Raw genomic sequence first — 19,331 nt, 5'->3', positions numbered from 1 at the left:
CACTGTTTTACAGTGGTTCCGATCCTATCTCCAAGGTCGCTCTCAGAGAATAGCATTGGGTGACTGTCTTTCGGCACCCTGGCAGCTGTGCTGTTGGGTGCCGCAGGGTACCATCTTGTCCTGACAGGAGAGGAAAAGAAAGAAACAGCCTGCTGAGTTCCCAGCGGTGGTGGCAGCCCCTCCTCCCATGGTCATCACAGTTGCTTTCTGCAGAACCATCTTGCCCAGAGGAGAGAAGCCGCAGTTACAGCTTCTCTAAACAGCTGTCTTTACAACGTTATTGTAACTTTTTTAAAAAAAAGTAAGTCAATCCTTATTGTTGTAATAAGCTTAGCTAAACCGCTTTGTGAAGTCTACCTGAAAAGCGGTATATAAATACCTACAACAAACACAACAAGATACCGTATATTCCGGCGTATAAGACGACTTTTTAACCCAAAAAAATCCTCTCAAAAGTTGGGGGTCGTCTTATACGCCCAGTCGTCTTATACGCCAGAATATTTCTCCTGCTCGCAGCCTGGCCCGGCGTCCCCTCCCCTGAGGGGAATCCCCATTGCTCCTCCGTCCCCGCCATCTCCGCCTCCTCCACCGCGGCGAAGGCGGCGCCCTGCACGGCCTCCTCTGCCTCCTCCTCCGTTGCAAAATGGTGGCCGGGGTGGGGAGCAGCAGCAGCAGCAGCCTCCCCGCGTCCTTCTCCTCCGTGGCGGCCTTGCCTGCGCCGCCTCCCGCCGCTGCTGCTGCTCCTCCGCCCGCGGCTGCTCAGGCGAGCAATGGGGCCGGGGTGGCGATGGCTGCTCCTCCTCGGGCGGCCAACGGCGGGCCGCTTTTGGTGCTCTCGCTGCCGCAGGCCGCGCAGGCGCCTCCGCTGATGCACAACCACCGGGCGGCGGCAGCAGCAGCAGCAGTGGGAGGCGGCAGAGGTGGGAACCCGCTGCCGACAGCTGCCCCTGCGGCCTCCTCCTCAGCGCCCTCCGCCGCCTCCGGCACGCTGGCGCCGTGGGAGCCGGCCTACAACTGGCAGGCGACGAAGCCGACCGTGCAGGAGCGCTTCGCCTTCCTCTTCAACAACGAGGTGCTCAGCGACGTCCACTTCTTGGTGGGCAAAGGCCACGCCGGGGCGCAGCACATCCCCGCCCACAGGTCGGTGCGGGCTATGGGGGGAGGGGGCGCTGGCCACGCAGGGAAGAAAGGGGAGAGGGACGCTGGCTTTTTAAACGGGGATCAGGGTCAAAAGTTGGGGGTCGTCTTATACGCCCAGTTGTCTTATACGCCGGAATATACGGTACTTTGTTTTGTTTGGTAAACACAAGTTACCACATTGTTACATAAATTCTCATTTGTTTCTGATGTGTAACTGTAAAAGAACTGTAAAAGAACTTCTGACAAGAGTAGTACCCTTAAACTCTCACACCCACCAGTTAGTCTACAAGGTTTTAGCTAACTGTCTAAAAGTGAATATATTTTATATTTACATGACTCAGAATCTGGATACTTCAGACATTAATGTGCTTTATATATCTGATGAGCCATTCAGCTTAACAAATCCCCGAACAAGAACACTCCAGTATTTGAATTAAACCATTTTCTAAAATGGATATTAAAATCTGGACTTTGGTTTTCAGAGTGGTTCAAGTAATTTCTCAAGTTTATCAACAACCCTAATCAAAAGTATGTGTCTCAGCTTTTTCTGAATTAAGATTTAGTGGCACATTTTACTTAACCCAAAAGATAAAAATTACTACCTATACATACACAGAGTAGAGCCCTGCCCCATGTTTCTGTGGGAATCATTGTTCTCAGTATGTCACCTGATTGGAAGAAGGCATGTTCAAAGCAGTGATTCATACAGAGATACAAAAGGTGACCTCCTTTAAGAATGTAGCAGAATTACATTTCAACTTAGCTTCTCCTGTGGATGGGTGCTTTAGGCTCACAAAAGTATTTGTTTACTGATTTCTTCCTGCCCACTCATGGCACATAATTTGGGAATTACTGAGAGAGAGATATAAGAAAATGTCACAGCATTTCTGATGTGCCTGTGCATGTACAAGGAGGACTACATTTTGCAGAAATCATGATGCACATGTTACATAAGAAATTAAGTCTTCACTAGCCAGAAGACAGAAAAGTCTGGTTTCCTGTCTGGAAGAAGGATCCAAATTGCAAGAAAACAGCAAGATCAGTCAGTTGGCTGTTAGTTCTTCTGAGTGGAGAACAGCAAGAAAAGGTAGCAAAAGGCATATAAGGACAGATAGGGATAGGGGGAAAGCAGATTTCAGATTCTGTACTATCCAATCCTATAGGCAAGGGCCAAATAAAATAAAAAGATATACCTTAACATTATATTAAAAACATGATAAAACCAATCAACATTGCTAACAGCCAGCCCACTGAAAGCAGTGCTACTGTATAGTGATCAGGCTAACATAAAACTCCTCAGCACGATATGAACTTATACCATAGACTGGTTCCTCAATACAGTCAACAGGATACTTTCAAGCCAATTTCATTATTATTTAACCTTTATTCATAACAGTGAGGTAAGATTGCTCTATAACGAAGGTCTGAGCCAACAGTATATGACCTCTATACTAAAAAAAAATAAATGGTGTACAATAAAAAAACCTGGAGTTCAGACATTATGAATGGCCACTTTCCATGTCTGTCATGGGCAAATTGGCAGCTTCCACATATGGTCTTGCCTGCTCTGATCATGATGTTCCTTTAGCCAGGACATTTGACAAGCTGTTCCATCTTCTCTCCTCTCCCTACTGGTAATGCAAGATGGCTCCAGTTAGCTCTGTGGCAGCATTTGGAGGAGGGAAGAGTGATTTGATTTGGAACTGCTGGATGATGGAACAGGAGCTCACCAGTCTGTTCCATCTTCTTAACCCCTCAGGGAAGAATGATTCCTAAGAACTAATGAGGGCTTCATGGGTGAAACCCATCACCCTATACTGTAAATAAAATAAAAAACATAAAAAATCAGTACACATACTGGAACAATGGTGCAATCGGCTCCTAGTGAGCCACATCCCTCAGGAGATGGGCAATTTCAAAGTGGAGGCTTTAGCTAGAACAGTAAACCACACACAGAGCATACTACAACAATCCATGTCTGTAATACATTTTTCAGGCTACAGAGTTATGCCTAACTGGCTTCAGGCAAAAGGGATGTGACCTTTTCAACAGGTGGAACTGACAAACAAAAAATTCCTGTTAGGGTGGTATGACAATGGAACCAATTCCGTAGGGAGGTGGTAGGCTCTCCAACACTGGAGGCATTCAAGAGGCAACTAGATAGCTACCTGTCAGGCTTGCTTTAAGTTGGATTCATTCATTGAGTAGGGGGTTGGACTCAATGGCCTTATAGGCCTCTTCAAACTCTATTATTTTATGATTCTTAGGCACATGCATTATCTGGAACTGCAGTTATACTCCAAGGCTATAAACCTGAGCACGCCTTGGAAATAGATTCCTGCTAATGACCTTCCATTCCTATGTTCACCCAAGTCATAAACACTGCAAAACACCACTACAATCTTGTTTGAGATGTAGTTTTACTTGTTTGCTTGAATTTTAGATCAACAGCAGATGAAAATGACCACACAGTAAACAAGCAATGCATCATAACAATTTGATGAAAAATGGTTTTAAAAGCCTCCCTGAAGTCCCAACATATTTCCAGTATCTCCAGTCTTGTTCAGGCAAAATTCACTGCTATAGTTCCAAGTACATGTTCTAGTAAGGGCAATTTGATGCCTAAACAGTCTCCCTTAGTTGTTACAAAAGAGCACTTAAATCCAAACAAGCAACCTTATTTGCACGTCCATTGTACATTTGCTAATAAAACTCTGCTCTCTCCAAAGCTTTGCATGCTCTCATCATACATATATAATAAAGGCAAAAGATAACATGGAAGGCAACAAGGAATGCCATGACATATTCAGCAACAACATGTAAGCTAACTGTGATTGTCTCATGAAGCACTTATGGCATTACTGAGCAAGTAACTCACCTCTGTTTAAAAGCAAGAAGCAGCAACAGCTATGTGACAAGCCTGCTTACAGACTTGTATTCTGTTAGCATAAATTCAAGCAATTCTTGAACCAGGCATTCTTATTGCCTAGCCCGCACTGTCCCTTATACACAGGCTTGTAAATACTTTGCCACTTGTCTGATCACCTAAGGCAAGTAAGAATTGTCTCCAAGCAACTAAGTAAAGATCTTCAGTAAGAGCTCTTTCTGACACAGATAGCTAATACAAGAATATGCTGGCAGATGAGCTAATAAACGTTTTTGTGCACTGCTTATAAATAGCTCTGCAATCTAACACAGCCACCAATACTACAGTAAAATGAGAAACAGTCTTAAAGAAGAGAAAGGTGAAACATCTGAGACTTCAGACGTGGCAACCTGGAGAACAATGACTTGCACTAGAGTTGTGGAAGATAGGAACCTGCCTTATACCGAGTCAGACCCATTGGTCCATCTTGTTTAGAACTGTCTACATTGACTGGCTACGGTTCTCTATGTTTTAGACAGGAGTCTCCTCCAGCCCTACCCGGAGATGTCATGGATTGAACCTGGCACCTTCTGCATACAAAGCAAATGCTCTATCACTTTCACATGTTAAATATTACTGAACAAACAGAACTCCCTCATGCTTCTTGTTGACTATCCAAATCATCATATTTGAAGCCAATCAAAATCAAAACCACAGTAGTATCATCAACCAGTTCATACTGCTGGAAGGAGGGGGACAAAATGCATTATCAAACATAAAACTCTAAAGGGCTTATTCTGTCTGTTAGTTCAGAGTGCAACTCTACAGTATTTTAGCATGTAGCAAAGAGTTGTGCAAGTCCTTCCTCTTTCAATAAGTCTTTTAAGTAGAGACCTTATCCTACTCTGAGTGGGAATTGCTTTTTAAGTTGCTTTAAAATTGCTTTTAAAGCTATTTTAAAGATGTTTTGTTTTAATTTTTTTAAAGATGTTTTGTTTTAAGATGTTTTAAAGTGCTTTTAGTGTTTTTCTTTGCTGCCCTGGGCTCCCTTTGAGAGGAAAGGTGGGATATAAATTTAACAAATAAATAAGTTGCAATTAAAAAACAATGGCACCTTTGCCAGGCTCCATGGTAATAGATGAAAAATGTAGACTTGTTGTAGCAGGGAGTATCCTTTCTGCTTGCACTCCCCCCCCCTTTTTTTTTCTTAAAGGATAGATTTTGTGCTCACCAGTACAGGAGAAAAGGAGCATTTAGCCTGCAAACAGGGAAGTAGTTAGTTTCTGCTACAGTGAGATGACAAAACCTGCTGCCCAGTGATCTAGAGAACACAAAATTAGCCAGCAGTTTCTGTGCACTTTCCCTTGTCATTACTGCAGCTTCCATGAAGGAATATTTCTAGGGAAATACCATAGATTTATTGATATTTTTCATGTGAACAGTATTGCTATTAGGGCCACAATATAATGTAGATATGGGAGGACTGGGAAGAATTGTGTTATACCATCAGCTGAACAATGCTCAAAGGCAAGAGACATAAGGTTTCATTCAATTAAGTCCTACTCAGAGCAGACTCGTGGAAACTAATGAACCTAAGTTAGTCATGTCTATTAACTTCCATGAGTCTACTCTGGTTAGGGCTAGCATTAAATACTGTCCACAACCATCTTCCAGATAGTACTCTAAATCAGTGGTTCCTGAACTTTTTTCCCTCCAGACCACTTGAAAATTGCTGAGGGTTTGGGCAGACTACTTATTGATTTTTTCTACCCATCTTAACATAAGAACATAAGAACATAAGAAGAGCCTGCTGGATCAGGCCAGTGGCCCATCTAGTCCAGCATCCTGTTCTCACAGTGGCCAACCAGGTGCCTGGGGGAAGGGAAGCCTGCAAGAACACTCTCCCCTCCTGAGGCTTCCGGCAACTGGTTTTCAGAAGCATGCTGCCTCTGACTAGGGTGGCACAGCACAGCCATTACGGCTAGTAGCCATTGATAGCCCTGTCCTCCATGAATTTGTCTAATCTTCTTTTAAAGCCATCCAAGCTGGTGGCCATTACCGCATCTTGTGGGAGCAAATTCCATAGTTTAACTATGCGCTGAGTAAAGAAGTACTTCCTTTTGTCTGTCCTGAATCTTCCAACATTCAGTTCTTTGAATGTCCACGAGTTCTAGTATTATGAGAGAGGGAGAAGAACTTTTCTCTATCCACTTTCTCCATGCCATGCATAATTTTATACACTTCTATCATGTCTCCTCTGACCCGCCTTTTCTCTAAACTAAAAAGCCCCAAATGCTGCAACCTTTCCTCGTAAGGGAGTTGCTCCATCCCCTTGATCATTCTGGTTGCCCTCTTCTGAACCTCTTCCAACTCCATAATATCCTTTTTGAGATGAGGCGACCAGAACTGTACACAGTATTCCAAATGCGACCACACCATAGATTTATACAACGGCATTATGATATCGGCTGTTTTATTTTCAATACCTTTCCTAATTATCGCTAGCATGGAATTGGCCTTTTTCACAGCTGCCGCACACTGGGTCGACATTTTCATCGTGCTGTCCACTACAACCCCGAGGTCTCTCTCCTGGTTGGTCACCGCCAGTTCAGACCCCATGAGCGTATATGTGAAATTCAGATTTTTTGCTCCAATATGCATAATTTTACACTTGTTTATATTGAATTGCATTTGCCATTTTTCCGCCCATTCACTCAGTCTGGAGAGGTCTTTTTGGAGCTCTTCGCAATCCCTTTTTGTTTTAACAACCCTGAACAATTTAGTGTCGTCAGCAAACTTGGCCACTTCACTGCTCACTCCTAATTCCAGGTCATTAATGAACAAGTTGAAAAGTACAGGTCCCAATACCGATCCTTGAGGGACTCCACTTTCTACAGCCCTCCATTGGGAGAACTGTCCGTTTATTCCTACTCTCTGCTTTCTGCTTCTTAACCAATTCCTTATCCACAAGAGGACCTCTCCTCTTATTCCATGACTGCTAAGCTTCCTCAGAAGCCTTTGGTGAGGTACCTTGTCAAACGCTTTTTGAAAGTCTAAGTACACTATGTCCACTGGATCACCTCTATCTATATGCTTGTTGACACTCTCAAAGAATTCTAATAGGTTACTGAGACAGGACTTTCCTTTGCAGAAGCCATGCTGGCTCTGCTTCAGCAAGGCTTGTTCTTCTATGTGCTTGGTTAATCTAGCTTTAATAATACTTTCTACCAGTTTTCCAGGGACAGAAGTTAAGCTAACTGGCCTGTAATTTCCGGGATCCCCCCTGGATCCCTTTTTGAATATTGGCGTTACATTTGCCACTTTCCAGTCCTCAGGCACGGAGGAGGACCCGAGGGACAAGTTACATATTTTAGTTAGCAGATCAGCAATTTCACCTTTGAGTTCTTTGAGAACTCTCGGGTGGATGCCATCCGGGCCCGGTGATTTGTCAGTTTTTATATTGTCCATTAAGCTTAGAACTTCCTCTCTCGTTACCACTATTTGTCTCAGTTCCTCAGAATCCCTTCCTGCAAATGTTAGTTCAGGTGCAGGGATCTGCCCTATATCTTCCACTGTGAAGACAGATGCAAAGAATTCATTTAGCTTCTCTGCAATCTCCTTATCGTTCTTTAGTACACCTTTGACTCCCTTATCATCCAAGGGTCCAATCGCCTCCCTAGATGGTCTCCTGCTTTGAATGTATTTATAGATTTTTTTGTTGTTGGTTTTTATGTTCTTAGCAATGTGCTCCTCAAATTCTTTTTTAGCATCCCTTCTTGTCTTCTTGCATTTCTTTTGCCAGAGTTTGTGTTCTTTTTTATTTTCTTCATTCGGACAAGATTTCCATTTTCTGAAGGAAGACATTTTGCCTCTAAGAGCTTCCTTGACTTTGCTCATTAACCATGCTGGCATCTTCTTGGCCCTGGCGGTACCTTTTCTGATCTGCGGTATGCACTCCAGTTGAGCTTCTAATATAGTGTTTTTAAACAACTTCCAAGCATTTTCGAGTGATGTGACCCTCTGGACTGTGTTTTTCAGCTTTATTTTTACCAATCCCCTCATTTTTGTGAAGTTTCCTCTTTTGAAGTCAAATGTGACCGTGTTGGATTTTCCTGGCAATTGGCCATTTACATGTATGTTTAATTTAATAGCACTGTGGTCACTGCTCCCAATCGGTTCAACAACACTTACATCTCGCACCAGGTCCCGGTCCCCACTGAGGATTAAGTCCAGGGTTGCCGTCCCTCTGGTCGGTTCCATGACCAACTGGTCTAGGGAATAGTCATTTAGAATATCTAGAAACTTTGCTTCTTTGTCATGACTGGAACACATATGCGGCCAGTCTATGTCCGGGTAGTTGAAGTCACATCTTGTAGTGTGTTGTACGAGATGCTAAGGCCACGGCTGCACCAGACATTTAAAGCAGTATTATACCACTTAAACAGTATTATACCACTTAAGCTTCCCCCAAAGAATTCCAGGAACTGTGGTTTGTTAAGGATGCTGAGAGTAGATTGGAGACCCCTATTCCCTTCACAGAGCTATAATTCGCAGAGTTCCTGGGACGAGGGATTGATTATTAACACCCTCTATGAAGGGAAGAGGGTATATTAACTACTTTAAATGTAAGGCCTAAAGTATGTATTAACTCAATTTCTTTCAAGTGCCTTCAGCCTCTTTTCTTCACTCAAGACCTTCCTCTGTCTTGTCACCAGCTGGAGCTTTATTCCTGTGGGGAAGGCAGTCTCTTCCCCTGTCACTGCCAGTCCATCCCACTCACTTTCCAGATGTGCCACCAGGTTCTAAGAACAACAGAGCACCTGCTGCACCCACCATTCTGCACATGCACATCGCTGCTGCACCCACTGTTGTTCTCACACTCGCTGTCGCTCACGCTGTCGCTGTCACTGTCGCTGTCGCTCGCGCTCTCCCTCTCCCTCTCCCTCTCCCTCTCCCTCACCCCCACCCCCTCTCACCCTCTCACCCTCTCACCCTCTCACACACACACTCACACAGAGAGCTATGCCACTCTGCAGAGTCACACTGCCACAGACCACCTGAATGAAGCTCATGGACCACTGGTGGTCCACAGCCCACACTTTGGAAATTCCTGCTGTAAATCAGAAAAGCCTTGTGGAGAGGTTAACATCAATTCATTAACAATATTGATGCAATTGTGCTTTTCAGACGAGGGAAAATGACCTCTTTAGGCTTTTATATATAGTGCCTTGCAAACGTAATCAGACCCCTAAACGATGCTCTCATATTACTGAATTACAAATGATACATTAAAATATCATACAGAACAAAATTACATTTTGAAACACTGAAATTCAAAATCAATTATTGTAAGGTGACATTGGTTTTATGTTGGGAAATGTTTGTAAGAAACATAACAAACTGAAACATGTTGCTTGCCTAAGTATTCAACTCCTGTGCTGTGGAAGCTCCCAGTGCACACAGATGAAATAAATTGCCCTCTCCAGGACACAGTTACCTTACCACTGGCCTCCACCTGTGAACTATTAAAGATGCTGTCACACTGTTAGGATAAAAAACCCACTATTTATTTATTTATTATTTAATTTGTATCCCTCCCTTCCTCCCAGCAGGAGCCCAGGGCGGCAAACAAAGCGCTAAAAACACTTTAAAACACCATAAAAACAGACCTTAAAATACATTAAAACAGCGTTAGAAACATTAAAAAAAACACTGTTGAAGGATCATTGGTCAGGCTGTGGATGTGAAGGAAAATGAAGACCAACGAGCATTCTTCAGAAGTGAGAGATAATGTAATACAAATACATAGATTAGAAAAAGGATACAAAATAATACCTAAGGTGTTTGGATATCCGAGTGAGCATAGTTGGATCAATAATCAGGAAGTGGAAGCTGCATCACACCACCCAGGCACTGCCAAGAAAAGACAGTTCCTCAAAACTCAGTGCTCAAACAAGGAAGAGACTTGTGAGAGAGAAGCCACAGAGAGGCCAATAATCACTTTGAAGGAGCTACAGAGTTCAGTGGCTGAGAGTTGAGTAATGGTGCACCAATCAACCATATGAAGAGCTCTGCATAACACTGGCCTGTATGGGAGGATGGCAAGAAAGAAACCAGGACTCAAAAAGTACCATCTGAAAGCATGTCTGGAGTTTACCAGAAAGCATGAGAGTGCCCCAGCTGTGATGTGGGAAAAGGTTTTGTGGTCAGATGAAACCAAGATAAAGCTTTTTGGCCAAAACTCGAAGTGCTATGTGTGGCCTAAACCTAACACTGCCCATGCCTCAAGACACACCATCCCTACAGTCAAGTATAGTGGTGGCAGCATCATGCTGTGAGGATGCTTCTCATCAGTAGGGACTGGACATCTTGTTAAAATGGAAGGAAGAATGGATGGAGCAAAATACAGGAAAATAGTGCAAGAGAACCTGCTTCAGTCCACTAAAAAAAACTGAAGCTTGGGAGGAAATTCACTTTTCCGCAGGACAATGATCCCAAGCACAAGACCAAAGCAACAGTGGAGTGGCTCAAGAACAAAAAGGCAAATGTCCTACAGTGGCCCGGTCAAAGCCCTGATCTCAGTCCCATTGAGAATTCATGGCGCTCTTTGAAAATTGTGGTCCACAAGTGATGTCCTGGAGCTAAACTGCCAAGAAGAATGGGTCAAAATCCCTCCGACACTGTGTGCAAAGCTGGTACACACCTACCCCAAAAGACTTAACGCTGTTACTGCAGCAAAAGGTGACTCTACTAAATATCACTGCGGGGGGGGTTGTCAACTTATGCAAGCAACATGTTTGTTTTTTATGTTTCACACAAACATTTCCCAACATAAAATCAATGTCACCTTACAATTGATTTTGAGTTTCAGTGTTTCAAAATAAAATATCACAGAATGAAATTACAATGTATCATTTGTAATTCAGTAAGATGAGAGCATTGGTCAGGGTCAGGGATCCGATTACTTTTGCATGGCACTGTAATTTGATTGTTCACTGTGTTTGTTTAACGGTCTTCCATATAAACCACTGGACTTATTATTTACACTCCCACATGCCAGGAATCAGGGTCTGCAGTTTGGAGCAAATACAATAAAAATAAAAAGAGAAACAAAGTTTTGGAGCTAGCTGGTATGTGGCAAAAGGAGGGCTGCCAGGATATATCATTACTTTTAGAGGAGTAATGCTGCTCTCTGCCTATCTAGTGCTTACCCAATACCTACTACACACACACACATTCATACATACATGGGTGTGTATATCTGTAAACAAACAGATGTAACAAAAATGCCATAGGTCGTCAGTGCTCGTAAGTAAACTGAACCTGAAAATGCTGTGCCCTGAAATTTCCTACTGCTCCAAGGAGTGCAGCACACAAGCCAATATACTGCTATTTTAGAGATATCCCAATCATCCAACACTCAAAAATACTTGCTTTTAGGATGAAGCCTAAAACCTGTACAACACATGAGAAACAGCTAGGCATCTGTTGCACGGAAATCTGACTGCCTAGAAAGGCACCAAATCATTTACTTTATCAGATACTTTTTGGAATTTTATCCATTTGTTCCTTATCTCTTACTCTTCTTATTCACATGCTTGCACGTTAAAATCTGTGTTGGCACCTCAGCTCTAAATGTTTCCTCCTTTTCCTCCCCTCTAGCTTTTAAATGTGCTTTCCCCCTCTTTTTATGTAGCTTCAGAACATATAGGAGGAGCAATATGTTATTTGATCACTAATTTTTAAAAAATCCTGGTTGTATGGCTTTTCCCCTCCAACTGTTTTAGAACAAATTGGTAGGCTTCTGGGGCGTGCGTGCATGCAGGGGAGTAAATCCCACTGAACTCAATAAGCATGCAAATGATCAATCCATTCTCAGCAAATTTGTACAGGATCCCATTTCTTACCTCCTGGATTAGAAAGCAGAGAAATTCACTAATAGGCAAAAAATGTTGTGGTTTAAGAATGTACCTATAGCCCACAGATATTTCCATCAAACTTTAAAAAGCAGGGAAATTGGGCAGCTATAGTGAATGCACCAGGGGAGCAGGTGACCTGACCTCCTTCTGAAATTTTGTACTGCCCTACAAATTTGTCAAAATGCAAACACAATTTGGGTTGGACTTGCACAGTCTAATCCACTTCCTGTGTAGCTTGGAAGAATTTGATAACATGTGCCTCTGAGGCAATCAGCCCAAAGAACAGAAACAAGACATGTGCTATGGTGATCTTGTTTTAGCACGGAGGAAGCAACAATATTAAGACAGTTGATAGAGTTCAGAGAGTCACTTTAAATATGTTTGACTTTGCAATTTTAGTGGTTTCCTATAGCAAATCATTTTCTTTTGCTTCTGTTTCTATGAATAAGTGAAGTACAGCAAAAGTTTGCAACACTAAAAAAACTCCAAAAACAATTGTGAAATAATGCCACTGACTATTCAGCAGAATAGTTTCCAATGGACATAAGGAGTGTCTCAGTTTGCAAAAGATAATACAGTGGGAGGTGAAATAGTTTCTAATAAAATTCTAAGTGTGCTCTTATGTTTTTAATTCACCATGCCCACCTTTCCTTAAGTGGAGTAGTTTAAGCATAGTAGGCTGAATGCATGCATCTCGGGCAGGCCAAGTTTGTTTTTGCGAACAGCTAGAGTCATTGATTAAGTAGCAACAACATATCAGTCTGAATTTACATCAAACTACAGTTTCAGATTCAATTGTTAATGCACCCAAAATAGAAACAGAACATCACCTCCAGTTTGAAACACAAAAGGCTGTCTTCACCATCATATGACACTGATTAATAAAAAGGCTTTGAAATTAATAAAAATAAATTTGGCACAGGTTTCTAGGATGAATAAAGAGAAATATAATTTTCTTGGTTAGATTCTCTGTAGAAACAGTAGTAACACAAGAAAGAAGCAAAGTAAGAACACCAACAACAAACATACAAAAATGTAATTCTCCATCTTTGGAGATGGCAGGAGTTGTCATCACTCACCACATGCTCAGAGGCATATGTTAGCAAATTCTTCCAAGCTACACAGGAAGTGGATTGGACTGTGAAAGACCAAACCTAAATTGTGTTTGCATTTTTACAAATTGGTAGGGCAGTACAATATCTCAGAGAGGAGGTCAGGTCTCCTGCTCTCCTTGTGCATTCACTAGAGTTGCCCAATTTCACTGTTTTTTAAAGTTTGATAGAAATATCTGTTGGCTAAAGGCACATTCTTAAACAGCAAGGTTGTTTTTTTGCCTATTAGTGAATTTACCTTGAGGGATATCATCCTCAACAGAAAAAGGTTGTCCATTGCTGTATTTACATGAACATAGGAAGCCATCTTATTCAGTCAAACTGATAATCCATCTACCTCAGTATTCTCCACTGAACAGCAGTGGCTCAGCAACATCCAAAACAGAGGTACTTCATAGGCTAACCACCTGGCTTTAGGCGTGCCATACATGTGCTCTATTACCAAGTACCTACAGGACTTCATTTCAAATTATGTTTATTTTTTCAGATTTACAATCAAATGCAAACCACTAGCAATCGTTCTGCTAGTTCTTCCAGATTTTGAAAAAGTATGTCACTGGTATTTTAGACATATAACAGTGCTAGTAATCAGTCACCTATCTTCCAAATGATGAGATTAATCCATAGTGCAGGCACTCTGATACAGGCATGATATTCATGCATTTTCGTAAGGTAATATTAAGGACAAATTGTACTGCACGATACCACACAGATGCCCTTTGTGGTGAACATTCTAATCAGAAGATTCTTTAGAGACATTGAAATTACTAGGAAGCGCTTCTCAAAGCAATTAAACTCATTGACAAGTTCAGCAGAATAAAACATTTCCAAGTTTTGGATGCAAAACACTAAAGGGAGAGGGAAGAGATCTGTGCATTCTGAACTGCCCTGAACATATCCAGGCATGTCAGTCTTATTCATCCACTCACATGACTTTAACTGCCTTAATTTGTATACTGTCGTAGGTCTTAATTTTAGGAAAAAACAGAAACACAAGAACCATGAATTTAATGGGACAATCCAAAGAATTAAAGTCTGCTAAGCCATTTTTCACAGGTATTTTAACACTGAGCTTAACAGTTTCTTTTTCCTCTGGTATCAACAGCTGCAGTTTATTTAAGATGCCACAGTATTACATGAATGGCAGTTTCACAAGTGTTTAAACCAAGCTTTTATGTAGCAAGTCACCTGATTTTCTGCAAAGGTATACTGTTATCATATACCATCTCAAGGGCAGAATGAGATCACAAGAAACTAAATATAGGCAATTATATGGGTACACAGGAAACAAAAATTATATTCAAACAGAGTTACCCACTTGTCAATGTTATATACTCTAAACAGGCCAAAACAATGATGCTTAGCAACAATGTGCAGTATAATATCCCAAAGCCGCTCCTACTCCGCAGATAAAAGCTAACCTGCCAAAAGCCTTTTTACTTGCTACTTACAATATTATCTCATAGGGCTGTATAGGTTCTTATTTTTATCAGCTTAATAATTTACAGCCAGAATTTGTCCACAATTACATTATAGATTAACCACTGGACTACATGGCCTCAGTTATGCTACTTCCATCAAGCTGCAGAGCAGAGGGAGAAAAGAGAAGCAGGTCAATTCCCTCGCCTCTGCTGAATTAGTAGCTTCGTTTGCCCTCCCTAAACTGTCACCTAGCAGCAGCCATTCCATCAGGCAATTTCAACTGTTCAATCCCAGATGTTCATTATAAGAACAGGTGCCTGAACTTGCTTTTTTCCTCCTCCCTCCCCATCCTTTTTTCCTTGTCTGTCATGTCTTTTAAAGTGGCAAAAACAGTGAACCCCAGGCCGGGGGGGGGAAGCAAAGGGGTAGGAGAAGGATGTTAATATGCAACATGTACAGTACAGCAGAAGGAAAGTGGAGACAATATAACAAAATATCAAACTTTTGTATTTGAAACTCCCTGATGAAGGACCGAGGTCTGAGATGCATTGGATATTAAACTTTTTCTCCTATCCCTTTTATTCCTGCTTTTTTCCTTGTCAGTTCTTTTAGACTGTAAGCATTAGAGCAGGACAAATCTTTCCATGGATTTTTATAAGCTGCTTTGGGAGCATGATAAAAACAATTTAAACAAGATAAATAAATAAAACACTTGGGACTTTTGCATGATGGTGGAGTAGCACATCACATTCCCACACAGAGTATAAGGTGAGGTCTCCATGCAAACGTCTATTTGCACAGAAAGTCTGTCAAAGGGGGGGGATTAATGCCAACTTCCACAGCACAGAACCAACCTGTTATTTTGTGGTTACATATCACTGCTAAAAGAAAAAGTAGCTGATCATTGGATTAGACAAGATTGAAATATGCTGGGCATACACATAGAACTACACAGTTTTCTTTAGACTATTTCAGCAATGCTCCATTATAAGTTTACCTTTTCAAAAAGAAATTAGATCCATTATTTTCTTGGCCTAGGAAGAACATCTAGCTGCTTATAAACACATATTAGCTACACATAGGGTTTTTTGGCTCACATATGTTGGTCATATGTGCAAGTTATGAGTTCATGGGATTGCACAAAATCTTACTTTGAGGAATCCTCCACTATAGCACTTATCAGACTGAATTTACAACTAAACTAAGTATGACAGCAGCAGTCCTATAGGTTTTCCACATACCATCATGTAGAAAAGGGGAGGTTTGATTTTAACAGCAAAAGCAGCACATAGCCGAAGCATACTAATCCAACATACATAACTGACATTTAACACCCTCTCCATGTGGTTTTCGCCCATTTGAAATCACTTCTAGGGAGCTAGGGAGATTTCTTCACTCCTTGATCATGTGCACTTTTGCCATTAAAAATGCCCCAAACAAAGACCTACTGCCATCACAGCTAGCTTAGCCCTCAGTAACATCTTTTCAAATCAGTGTTTTGCAACAGTCAACCTAAATTATATTCTTAAACCGCATGCTTATTTTTCTGTCATGTGTCTACTTTGGTTTCTTATTTTAACAGCAACTTATAAGTGGGTAGCTGACCACCAACTTATAAAAAACCACAAAACACAATACAACCATTGAAAAAAATTAGTATTCTTAGAAGATAAAGGCTAGTTCTAACAGTTCAACATAATTTCAGATTAAAGCAGAGGTGGGGAACCTCCACCCCACAGATCTAATTAGTCCAAGCCATTCCCACTTGCCCTATCTCTAATGTTATATATGATGTCAGCTGCAGGGCAGGTAAAGTCACAGCTAGACCAAATAGGGGTTTTCAGGCACTAGTGATCAGCAGTGCTTGCAAAGCACTTTGAAGCCCCAACCGGTTGTCAGGGCTTCAAAGCACAGTGCAGGGCTCTCTGCAAACACCAATGATCCACTGATTTCTATGGATGAAATGAACCCTGAACAGCCAAATTCCCAACAATCAGCTGCGATTGACTGCACTAGTGCAGCTGACAGACACAGAGGACTCTGCTTGGATATAAAGCGCTTCCTCCAGCACTTTAATTCAAGCCACTTTCTCAGATGGAAAAAAATGCTTTGTTAAATACAAATATATATTTTTCCTTCCAGAGGAAGCAGTTTGTATTCAAAGCACTTCCTCCGATATTTTGAAAACAAACAGATTCTTCTGCAGGAGGGAAATGCTCCATTTTTAGCAGGGCTGGCACCAAAGAGCAGCCAGGTGGGGCCCTGGCCGAGGGCCCCTCCTTAGGGTGGGTGAGTAGTGTTCCGATTCCGCGATCTACAGCAGTGTCGGCTCCCTTGCCTGCATGCCACACCTACCTCTCCCATTGGGGTGAATGCTGGCCGCGCTATGCGCATGGAAAATGGAAATGGACTGACTTCAAGTCGATGCCGACTTATGGCGACCCTATGAATAGGGTTTTCATGGTAAGCGGTATTCAGAAGGGATTTACCATTGCCTCCCTCTGAAGATGAGAGACAGTGACTGGCCCAAGGTCACCCAGTGAGCTTCATGGCTATGTGGGGATTCAGACCCTGGTCCCCAGGTTGTAGTCCAGCACCTTAACCACTACACCACACTGGCATGCCTGCCATCAAACAAGATGGAAGTCGAGGCTTCCCTGAGGGGCTGATGCTTCTGCCACCATCTTGGTTGATGGCAGGCATGCGCATGCAGCACGGCCAGCATTTACTGCAGCGGGAGAGGAAGGGGTGGGCGGGAGCCATGGGCCTGGGGCAGGCTGGTGTCCAAGGGCTCGGTCATGTCTGGTGCCAGCCCTGACTTTTAGGAGCATTTTCTCCTCTACAGAGACTTCAAAGGGGCTCCCTGTAATGAATCATCTGATTGTCAGTAGCAGTAAGCCACTTTGAAGGTGTGTTCTCAGTGCAATCAGCTGACTGTTCTGAAAGCATGCCTTCGAAGTAAGTTTCCAGAACCACCGAACAGCTGCTCAATTATTAAAGCAACCTCTTGTGAAATTTGGCAGGTGTCAGTCACCTGATGTCATTATGGCATCAGGTAACTGACAGCATTGGCCCACGAGTGGTGGAGAAATAAGCATCCACACCCGGGTTAACACAGAGATCAGAGGTGGGGAACCTCAGACCCTGGGGGCCAAATATGGTCTTCCAGGCCTCTCTATCTGCCCCTCAGGACTCTTCCTCTCATTGGGCCTGCTCCACATCTTCCACAGTGCTTTTGCCAGACTGAACTGTATCCAGGAATTATCATAATATCTCTTGCTTGCCTGGATAGAGAACTGATAGAGGTGCATGCTTGTTGACACTTCTGACTTCTGGATGGCTGGAGTGTATCCTACTGTACAAAGGTAAGAGTCACATTCATTGCTCCACCCACTTTTGCTTCGGGCCCTGCCCAGCACTGGCATACAATCCCCAGAAGGTTGCACACGAGGTAATAATTTTTTTCCATGCCTGGCCTAACTTCTCTGTCTGAGGGGCTGCTGTTTTTTGGACACACACATCTGGAGCCAGAAGAGTTGAACCCCTAATGGCTGAAAAGGCCCTAGAAGAGAATTTGCATCACCCATGAGTGAGGGCTCCAAGTAAGGAGCATATGAATCCATTACATGAAATCATAGACTGGCACAAGGAGTTGAGAAACAATTCATTTGTGAAATGGAAAGATATCTTTGGGGATTGGCAGTGGTGCTTTGCCCATCCAGAATGCATTTGACAGTAATACAATAAAGTTGTTAAGTAACACACAAGTCTCATTGTTTCCTCCCCCCTCCCTTTATTAAAGAATGTTGAGAAACATTTTGAACCACATCTTTGATCAAATTTCACAGGGCCCACCAGGACTCATAAAAAGATTAACTGGGGCAAGATTCTACCACATTCCTAGTATAAAGTATATTCAAGTGCCACTGCAAACAAAGCTCAAATTGAGAGTTCTTTATTAACACATACAATGCTATAGAATAAGGTTTAGGTTTGCAAAGTTGTCACAGTCAAAGCACTGTACTACACAAGGTCCAGTAATTTTCAATGGACATTGCTACTAAGGCAGTTTACTAGATGAAACACAATATCAAACATGGAATTGAACAAACACAATATACCTTTAGAGATCATTTATTTCTTCACTTTCAACGTACAAAGGCAGGAAAACAGTAGATCCAGAATCATTGTAAGCAAGGTTACATTTAGCCCCACCTACTTTCGGCTAGATCTAACACAAAGTGAACTGGAATGTTACACAACATCTCCAGCATGGCTGGAAGCTACTACTAAGCATACTTAATAATACCAGGTCCCCAAACACATGTGCAAACAGAAACACAAAACTGCATTAAGAAGTACTTTCCTGAACTACTCTTGCCAATCCTATTTGTTAAAACACTACAGTTCTCTGATAACGTAGATACTACAACATGCATCACAGTAGCTGGCCTATTTCTACTGTTTCCTGGGAAATAATGTTTAGGATTTCTTACACAATTTCCTGCTGGAGTTAAGTCAAATCACACAGGAATTCAAGGGAGGAGTCAGCAAAGGAGAAAATAAGCAGATAAGGTAGAAAGCGCCTAGAGTCTTCCCTCAGTCTATATCCTTTGTGCTGGCATCCAAGGGGGCTCTTTCAACTAACTAATCCTCCATCTGCCAGGCAGAGAGGAAGCCAAAAGGGGGGGGGATAGAAGGGAAAGAGAGAGAGATTCTGGGAGGGAACATTCACAGCAAATACTAAGCTGGGTTTTTTTCACCAGCAATTCACACTCAGTTGCAACGGCTTTCCCACTTCCGTAATGAAAAATTAAACTGCTGCTCAGATGGATTGGAAAGACTATTACTGAACATGGTAGCATACATGGA

The 19,331-nt window shown here is 42.4% G+C and overlaps 1 protein-coding gene across 1 annotated transcript in view; it reads right to left on the bottom strand.

Moving 5' to 3' along the window:
* DENND4C (DENN domain containing 4C) overlaps nt 1–19,331 on the bottom strand; it is a 111,860-nt gene that overhangs the window by 92,133 nt on the left and 396 nt on the right. The window lies entirely within an intron of this gene.

This window comes from Rhineura floridana, chromosome 1 (genome assembly GCF_030035675.1).
Source record: "Rhineura floridana isolate rRhiFlo1 chromosome 1, rRhiFlo1.hap2, whole genome shotgun sequence".
Lineage (NCBI taxonomy): Eukaryota > Metazoa > Chordata > Lepidosauria > Squamata > Rhineuridae > Rhineura > Rhineura floridana.
This window is presented reverse-complemented; position numbering and strand designations above follow the sequence as displayed.